At 46.5% G+C, this 10,051-nt stretch overlaps 1 pseudogene; it reads right to left on the bottom strand.

Annotated features, from left to right (window-relative positions):
• LOC102813980 overlaps positions 1-8,549 on the bottom strand; it is a 38,905-nt pseudogene extending 30,356 nt beyond the window's left edge.
• Between the last annotated feature and the right edge of the window lie 1,502 nt (positions 8,550-10,051).

Below are 10,051 nucleotides of genomic sequence, written 5' to 3'. Positions count from 1 at the left end.
TTCTCTGCTCCCTTCCTGCTGTCAATAAACTGCCCCTCTGGGATAGCAGCTGGGTTCAGGATGCGATACCTGGGGAGAGAAGTGCTCAGTCCTTCATGCTCTGCATGGATCCACTCTGCCCATAGAATTCCAGGGCCACCTGCAGACTCCGTTCCCCACCAAGGCTGCCCAGGCTCCAACTCTTGGGGTGGTCCCTCATACCCACCTCTGCCGGAAGTCTCCGTATAGGATGCGGTTGGGGAAACCCTTCCTGCAGATGCGGATGCCCTCCAGCACTCCATTGCAGCGCAGCTGGTGCATGACCAGGGGGTTGTCCATCACCCCTGTGGCAGGAGGGAAAAGAAGAGAGATTAGCTTTAGGCCAAGTGAAAGCCAAGCATTCTCCCCAGCCTAAACCCTTCTCCATCACTCACCAGGAGCCTTCCGTTCATTGGGGATGATGCAGCGCACAAAGTGAGGGTGAGTGGTCTTCAAGTTGGCCATTAGCTTGTTCAAATTCTCCTGGGGATGGGTGGGGGTGGGGAGTCAGGAGACAGAAGGACCATCATGTCAGAGGGACCAGAACCTCCAAAGGGACAGGGAGTTGACTCAAAGTTCACACTTGTGTAGAATTTATGTTGCCATAATGACCATGTCACGCTAGTTTCTTTCCCCCTTTTCCTCCCCAATCTCAGGTTAGGATGATATATCCAACAGGCTCTGGGATGGTGCCTCTCCTGGCATTTTGGGATCCTTCTTACCCGGTGGAGAGCCGACACAGTCTGAAAGGATGAACCCTTTTTCTTGCCTCCTTTGCCTTTGCCACTATCTGCTAATAACAAGAGAAGGAATGATGAACAAAAATCTTGAGACCAGAGGAGCCTTTGGGTGGGGTTTTGGCTCTGCCACTCACTGACTACATGACCTTGGGCAACTTACTCTCCAAGTCTCAGGTTGGGTTTTTTTTTTTTCTTTATGAGGATGATAGGGACTACTTCTAAATGTTGTAGAGAGGGTTCAGTAAGAGTATTCATGGACGGTATCTTTCCAGTGCTTGATATGTAGTAGACACTGAAATAATATCAGTGCCCCATCCCATACTTTCTTCATCTATCTTTCCACTTTCTGTCGTCTTGCACTTCCTTTTCCTCATGTCAATCCACACCTTTTCTCCTTTACTCTACCATTTATTCAGTGACTCTCTTAATGTAATGATTATTGAGTCCTCCTGTGTGTACGACTCTATTTTGGGAACAGTACAATGATGCGTGTGTCACCCTCACTGGTCTCTAACTGCTTACAAGTCTTGAGGAGACACAAGAAGTATACTTCATATAGGATAGGATGAATGTAAAACTAATGTTCTCCCATGTAAACTATCACATAATTCACAATAAAACATTAAAAAAAAAGAAATATACATCAATAATCTATGATACAAAATAGAAATTGTAACGGGTACATTATAGAACATATGGACTGTGGGCATTCCTGACTCATCTCCTTTGATTTATGGGCTCCCCTGTCTTGAGAGTTGTATGTTTGGAAGCAGACAGACCCTGAGCCCTTATGCCTTTAAAAACCCTTTCCTCGTGCAGGGGCTGCCCACTTACCAGCATCAGCAGCAGCATAAGAGGAAAAGAGTGTAGCCATGAGCTTGAGTGAGGACTTCTGGTACAAGCCCACCACCGTCTCATTGAGTGGGTCTTTATTCTTCTCTAGCCAGCCCAGGATATTGTAGTCCACGGTGCCAGCATAGTGCACCAATGAGAAGTGGGCTTCCTGTTTCCCCTTGACATTGCGTGGCTTCTGGAAGTTGTTGGACTTGCCCAGGTGGTTGTCGTACAGCTTGGCCTTGAAGGTCATGTCCGAAGCCTTGGGGAACATGCACTCCTCTTCTAGGATGGACATGATGCCCATGGGCTGAGGGAAAGATGTGGGAGGTGGAGTTAGCATTACTGAGTGCATTCTCAGGCTTCCACAGGGCTCCACACTCTGTCAGAGGAAAGATTTGAGTATTGAAGGCTGGCCAAAGGGAGCCTGTGCTGATTTCTCTTTGTCCAAGATAGGTTCCTGAAATGAACCTACAGCCAATTGCATCCAGGTCTGATTTACAGAACCTCTTTCTGCCCTGGTTGAACCAGCAAGGAACCATGTATTTTCAATCACCCTCAAGCTTACTATATAGTTTCTTCCTGGATGGCTTACCACCCCAGATGGGGGTAAGGACAGGGACAGATGTGTGTCAGAGACATCAGACTACAGGTACAGACCAGACTGCAGGTATCACTCACTATAACAGCAGTAACAATTCTTCCATAAATGGTTAGAGGGGTGAGGCTCTGCAAAACTCTGTACAAAATTATACTATAGAAAATGCAATGGTTCTTGACTATCTTTGGGGCAGGAATCCTTTTGAGAATTTGATGATGCCAGTACTGTCTTCCCTCAAAAAATGCACCGACATACATAGGTACACACACTCTTTTCCATATAACTTCAGGTGATTCAGAGGTCTCTAGGAGACCAGTACCCTGGCTAAGAATCCTTTGATAATGACTTATAGCTTGTGGGGAATCTCCTGTTTTCTGGAGAACAGTGACTGAGCTTATGAGGCTCAGTTATTCAAGGCTCTGATGTGTGTCAGCAAAGAGCAAAGGAACACTGAGAGTAAGTCAGCACTGGCACAAGGGAGAACACCTCACCAATGTTCTTCCTTATCTCTTCTGAGGAATGCCTACAGGCAACAGGGGCTGAAGATGGCCTCTGTCTTAGTAACCAGGGAGAAAGGCATTCCATGGCAAGGGGATGGAAAACCAAACATCTCTTGTTTCAGCCTCAGATTTTTCTATGAAGGATGTTCCTTATATCCAAAGTTCTCTTTTTTTATTACAATCCCACTCTTAAGACACTAGGATCTTAGAGGTAAGAGACTAGGTGCTATGTTCTATGGAAAGAAGGAAGGGATTTGTCCTGGCTATATCGATGACTTCACAGTGGGTAGAATATGGACCTGAAAGAGGTTTAAGATTCTAGGGAGTCTAGTTTCCTGAATGCATAAGGTACAGGGCTGTCATGTTGAGATGGCAGAAAAAAGGGACATAGGTGGTAGGGCCAAGGTGGCACCTTCTCGATGAGGTCAATGCAGGCCTGCAGGTCCATGCCAAAGTCGATGAACTCCCACTCAATGCCCTCCTTCTTGTACTCTTCCTGTTCTAGCACGAACATGTGGTGGTTGAAGAATTGCTGCAGCTTCTCATTGGTGAAGTTGATGCAGAGCTGCTCAAAGCTGTTAAACTGCAGGAGAAGTGGGCTTTTCGGGCTGTTCGGGCCTTTAGTGGCCGCCCGGGTCTGTGGCTGTTTGTGTGTTTGGCCAGTGGCTGTGTCTGGTTGATCGTCTGCCTTGTCCGGTTCTATGTCGGGTTGAAAGGTGTGCTGGTGTCGGTGCTTGTGTCCCTTTGTCCGTGTGATGCTGGCTGCTTCTTGCTTGCTGTTTTTCTTCTGGCTCTTTGGGTTTCCGTAACTGGTTTTTGAGTTTTTGAATGCATTAATTTTTTTTCTTCCTATTCCGTGTTGTCGTTGCTTCTTGTTCTCCATTTTGGCGTTGGTCCTTTTGAGGATTCCTTTGAAGTTTTTGTGTTGCTGTTTGTTTTCCAGTGTGGCGTTTGTGTGGTTCACCTTCTGGTTGCTCTTCTTCTTGTTGACTTATTTGTTGCGTGCTTTCATGGGATGTTGCCCCTGGCCGTTGAGGGGGTGGTTTGGGTTCCGCGGGGTGAGGTAGGCTGGGTTGTGTGCATTTTGTAGTTCTGTTACGGCGGTCTTGAGCCCTTTTTCTTTTTCGTTTGCTGCTCTTTGTGGTCATTTTTCCCCTTGGTTAGGTCTTCCTTTCTTTCTTTCACCCTGGGATGGCGCCGTGGCTTGGGCGGGTCCGCTGAGTTCATTTGTGTGCGGTTGGCGGCCTTGTCTGGCTCTTGGGGTCCTTTGTCCAGTGTTGGTTCTTGTATGACTGTTCTGCTGCTTTGGCTCTTGGTTTGTGCGTGGCTGGCGTCTCTTGGTTGGTTCCTCCCTTCGGTTTGCTCTGGTTCTGGTTGCTCCTCTTGCTGGTTTTGTTTATCTTTTCTGTTTCGGGATTTGGTGGTGGGGCTTGTCTGTTTTTTGCTGGTGTTCTTTTCTTGTGTCTTGTCGCGCAGTGGATCTGTTGTACTCTTTGTGCAGGTGTTCCCTCTTTTTGGTGTTTTGTACGTTAAGGGTCCGTAGGTTGCTGCCGATCCCTTATGGATTTTGTTTTCTTAATTCCTGTGTGCTCTGGTATTTGGATTTTCATTGGTTTACTGTCAAACATGTTTTTAAGTTTGGTGGTCTGCTGCGTTTTGGTCTCGGTTTTGTCTTTTTGTTTTGAGGGGCTTTTCTAGGTTTTTCTTTTATGTTTCCTTTGGTTGCTCTTCTTCGGGGTTCTTTACCTGTCTTTTTTCTTTGGCCTTTCTTTCTTGTCTGGTTCTTTTCTTCACAGGGGTTGTGCTCTGGCGACGTGCGTTATTCCGTTTCTTTTCGTGTGGTGCTTGTTTTGTTTGTTGGGTTTTGTCGTTTGTTGTCCTTGTCTTTTCTTTGTCCCTCTATGTCGCTTGGCCTTCGTGTCTTGGCTCTCCCTACCTGATGGTCTCTGTTTTTCTGGAGTTGCTGATTCTTGGGCCCTGCGAGTTTGAACATTGCTCTCTTGTTTTTGCTTTGTTTCTGTTACTTTGGTGGGTTTGTGTGCTTTTGGGTGGCTTTTTGCCTGCTCCCTTTTCTTGTGTTTTGCCCCTTTTCATCTTTTGCCTTTAGTTCTTTAGCTTCATGCCTTGGGTCTTCTGTGGTGTTTGCTTGTGTGTTGAGTGTGTGTTGGTAGGGGTTGTTTGTGATTGGGGGGATGTCTTGGGGGCGATGCTGATGGTTGGATGTGGTCCGAGCCTGTGGCTGTCACAGGGGCTTCCTGTCTCAGTTCCTGTTCTGTAGTATCTTCGTTTACTCTTGTTCCTTTTTTTCTCCCTCTTTCTGCCGTTCCTCTTGCCGTTGGATTGGTGCTGTACGTTCCACCCTGGTTTGGCAGTTGGTTTGAGCTTTAGGTTGCGTTGTTGATAGTTGGTCTCCGTTGTTCGGTCTGCCTCTCCCGGCTGCTTATGCTTTTTGTTTGACTTGATTTGGTTTCACATCTTTTAATCTTTTTTTGATTTCAGCTGAAAAATAACTCTGGATTTTTCCAGAAGGTCTGTGAACAGGGAGGGAAAAGGAGAGAGAAAAAAATGTTAGGATTTAGGTACAAGGAATTAGAGGGAAATGAATGATAAATGTAGCAAGTAAAGGTCAGAGGAAAAAGAAGAGACAAAGACACAGACACACAGAGCTCACATATAGCTATGGAGATAGAGACCAAGAGAAAAGTACCAAAGAAAAGAGATAGGCATGCAGACAGATGGAGAAAGACCCAGAGGAAGTCTCTGAAAGAGACAAATGTACAGACCTTAAGATATATGCACAAAGACAGAGGGGCAGAGACTCAGAGAGAGAAAGAAAGAAAGACTGAGAGTGATAAAGCAGATAGAGATAAAAGAGGAAGAGAGAGAGAAACAGAAAAAGTGAGTAGATGAGGGAGGAAGAATGGGAGAAAGGAAGAGAGGGAGAGAGAGAGGTTAAGACTGAGGTGATGGAGAAGGAAAGTGAGCTTAGGCTGAGTTCTAGCTCAGTACTCACAGGTCTCTATGTCTGCAGATGCCAGTTTTCCAGTTGCCCCAAAGTGAATTCGAATGAATTTTCCCTGCAGAGTTGGAGGACGGTGGTGATGAGTTTGGAAGAAAACCCATATTTGAGGCCATCCCTGGGCCAGCCCAAGGTCAGAGATCACTCACAAATCGGGAGGAGTTGTCATTTCGGACTGTCTTGGCATTACCAAAGGCCTCCAAGGCGGGGTTGGCTTGGATGATCTGGTCCTCCAGGGTGCCCTGAAGAGGTCAAGAGGAGTGGCAGATGAGAAAGCCTCCCTTCCCTTTCTGCAGTGCAGGTCCTTGGAGGACAGCAAACTTACCTTGCCTGGGGTCTGGTCTTTTTTGCTGCGGTCCCCAATAGCAGCAATGACAGCAAAGTACTGGATGACCCTCTTAGTGTTGACTGTCTTTCCTGCCCCAGATTCTCCACTGTAGGGGCAATCAGAGACTCATTAGACAGTGAACAAACACTCCTAGAAACCAACAAACTTCCAAGTCAGGAGCAAATGCCTGGTCTTGACCCAACAGTGGGAAATCCGAAGCAGAAAGCTCCCAGGTAATGTATACTCAAAACACACAGCTGTCTTCAAACATCCACAGGGTCGGGAGGGTTACTAGAAGGTGCTGGTTTTGGGTAGGTTGAGCCTGTGCAAGGTCAGTTGGAGAAGATGGGCCTGGAATGTTTTGAAAAAGAAGTAGATGGGCTAGTAGAATGGGGAAGGTTTCTGAAGGGAAAAATGGAGAGGTGAAGAAAACATATTAATAATGGGGTTATGGAGTGATGAACTGGAGGACAGCAGATGAAGGAAATGAGAGAGGAAAAATAAGGGAAAGATCCTAGATGTCATTCCCAAAGTACAAACTTTCTCACCTGGCCACCCTACCTACTACCATTGACTCAGTCGAATACAACATATCTCCTAAGAATCAGCGGGTCCACACTGAGCACCTGACCATAAGACCCCAGCTTAAACAGGAGTATGTGCTTTAGTTCAACAGCTCCAAACACCAAGTGCTCAGTGAAGACTCTACTTTGACTTGCTGGACCTATGCAAGATCAACAAGTATCTATCCCAGTTTCAGATTCACTCCCAAGACTTCACTCTTAGGAGCTGTGTTTGACATCGGTACCCTTTTCTTCTGGTATTATGTTTTCAAAACCGACAGAGACAGGAAAGAAAATTTATCTAGGAAGGAAAATTGTATCGAACATTTAACATCTCATATTAAGTCTAGCAATAATGACTGTATGTATTTTTGCTTAAGTAGATCTTCTATGAGTCATTTTTAAAAAGAAAAAGAAAAGTAAGCGACAGATGAAAAGCAGACAGAAAAGGGGAAAGAAAGAGAAGGGAGATGGGCATGCAGGTGGCAGGGAAACAAAGACTGTAGGTCCATACATATGGGTCTGGGGTCCTTGCTGGATGCTGGGGTCAGGGAGATTTTGGAAGGAAACAGAGCAGAAGATAAACTCACGTGATCAGGATGGACTGATTTTCTCTGTCTGTGGGGAGAAAATGGGGAGAAGCTGCACACGATGCCCTCATCTTTCTTCCTTCTACCTCCCTACTTGTCTCTGGGGACTTCCCAGCTTCTGGAGCCCTCCAGGAGGGAGAAGGGAACAAGCCTACATGTTTGTTTCAGTGATGTCCTTCTGGAAGACCTCTTCCTTTGATTCCTTACCTGTCAGCATGTACTGATAAGCATTGTCAGAGATGGAGAAGATGTGGGGTGGTGCCTCACTCCTCTTCTTGCCCCGGTAGGCAGCCACCACCTCGGCATTGTACACCGGAAGCCACTTGTAGGGGTTGACAGTGACACAGAAGAGGCCTGAGTAGGTCTGGGGGTAGAAAAGAGGAACAAGTTGCCAGGGAAGGATAGTGGTTTCTAGAGTTAGAGAAAGACTCCAGGAGAGGAAGAAGAAAAAGGAAAAAAATCTCCCACTGCCCTAAATCTGAGTAATGCCAGCTCCAGGGTATTAGAATTGAGCCAAGGATATAGAGACTAGGATTAGAAAATACTGCTTAGATGCAGAAAACAGAAACTCTTGGCTCCTGGAGATGGAAACGCAGAAACCAGGGCTGCCAGATTCAGAGGGATGGCTATCCTAGATGTTGGCACTCACATAGATCATCCAGGAGGCATAGCGTTCCTTGAGGTTGTAGAGCACGGCGGGCTCATGGAGGAAGGTCAGCATAGCCATGTCTTCAATCTTGTCAAACTTGGGTGGGTTCTGCTGCATCACCTGATCTTCCTTCACTGTCACCGCCTGCAACAGCCCCCCCACACACACACACGAGCCCTACTGTTAGCCTATGCTGCCAACCCTGAACCTTTGCCTCCTCCCTCCGTAGGCATCAGAGAAGAGATTTCTCAGGGATAGGAGTCAAGAGAATTACAGGACATGGGCATGCAGGACAGTGGTGATTGAGACAAGAAACCAGGATCTCACAGAGATGATAGACTGGATATTGGGAATGAGATGGGCCCTTCTGAGAGCTTAGATCTCTACACAAAGGAAAAAACCATCTGTCCTCATGTCTGTGTGTGATAAATCCTGGTTGTACTCCTCTGTCCATCCCAAGAGCAGGGGTATTCCAGGCGGCTTCTCACACCAACCCTGCCACTTACCTTGCCATTCTCAGTCTCAGCAGTGATTTTGCCACCTTCTCGAGACACAATCTTGGCCTTGACAAACTCTTCTTTGTCATCAGGCACAAAGACGTCCTTCTTGAGGTCAAAAGGCCTGGTCTGGGCTTCCAGTCGCTCCTTCTCTGATTTGCGCAGAAAGGGTGCAGCAGCCCCAAATGCGGCCATCTCTGCATCTGCCATGACTATATCTGCAGTGTGCAGAAGAAACCAGATGTTTTCCCTCTGCCCACTCTCCTCTTCCTGTCCCTGGATTACCCCTTTCACTGTGTGCTCCCAAAACCTAGCACAGTTCTCAGGAGTCAGGGTGGGTTACTGGCAAGTATCTTGTTCTTTGAGCTTGTCCCTTAACCAGAAGAATGACCTAGCAGCCCTGTCAGAACAGCTAACGTCTTCATATTGGAATTCTCCTAGGGAATGGAAGAGTACCTGGGCTTTTTGTTGGGGCAAGAATCTACTATATTCCTCTCTGACCCTTATTTGTCCCTGACCCTGCCTTCCCTTATCACAGGTAAAGAGTTCTTAATGGTCTAGACATTTTCCCCAAGACAGGGAAGAAACCAGAAATCTATAACCTTGATTTGAGGCTATTGTGCAAATCTCCTCACATTCTTCCATCTCCATTTTCAGCTGTTCTTACCTTGGTTTCTCAGATGTGTCTACAGATGAGGAAAGGGACCCTGGTCTGAAGGGGCCTGGAAAGAGGGAAGGCAGTATCAGCAGGTTATGGACCAACTTGGCCAATGCCATCTGCCTGCTTTTTCTTGGCTCTGTCCTTCAGCGCCCACCCCTTCCCCTTAGTCCTGAAAGTAGACTGGAATTGGTGGTCAACTTCTCTGGTTCCATCTGCTTTCCTGCATTCCAAATACTTTCTGCTGAGTACTAGTTCTAACAGTTTCTTGATGTCAAGTCAACTCTAAACCCTAACCCCCCTTATTCCTGGGAGATGGACCTACCCTTACCTATACTCATCTAGTGACATTCTCTTTGAGCCACCTGAGAAACAACTAATGGCCTCATCTGGTTGGTGCTTTACAGTCTACAAAGCACTTTGATGTACAGTTACCTTACTGAGTCATCCCATTCTCAAGATAAAGAGATCAAGGTTAAGTGACTTCTTGTCCAGGAGCATATGACAATACATGGTAGAGCCAGGATTTGAATCCAAGCTTTATGACTCCAAAGCCAGTTCCTTCCCATCATGTCCCTATTTTAGTGTTAGACACTGTGGACATTCTCAGAGAGGAGACAGTGTAGGCATCGTCTCATAGACACACCCATCCCATAGCCAGATACTCTCCACATGTCCTCTCATGAACACGCATACTACTGCTCACCCACATGTCTCACACAAAGACACGCTTATTTCCTGATGCATTGTCACACACATGCTTCCTGAGCAGTGTGCCATATTGGCCTAAAAAACAGATGTGCACATTTCAATATGAGTAAATAGATTCATGTTGCTCTATGTTCGCTAGTATATAAAGCCTTGAGACACCCATACCCACCTGTGTGTGAGGTCTTTCTGTTGGATGCAAACATCCTACAACATTCACCACTCCTGTATGTATACACAAGCACCTCCACATGCCTGAACATGGGTAGTTGTTCATTACAGACCTCCACAGAATGAGCTTTAAACATACATGCTTCCTATATGATCTTTCTCTGACCTCTCCTCC

This window comes from Chrysochloris asiatica, unplaced genomic scaffold, assembly GCF_000296735.1.
Source record: "Chrysochloris asiatica unplaced genomic scaffold, ChrAsi1.0 scaffold00017, whole genome shotgun sequence".
NCBI lineage: Eukaryota > Metazoa > Chordata > Mammalia > Afrosoricida > Chrysochloridae > Chrysochloris > Chrysochloris asiatica.
Note: the sequence above shows the minus strand (reverse complement) of the source record. Positions and strands in the feature narration are given on the sequence as shown.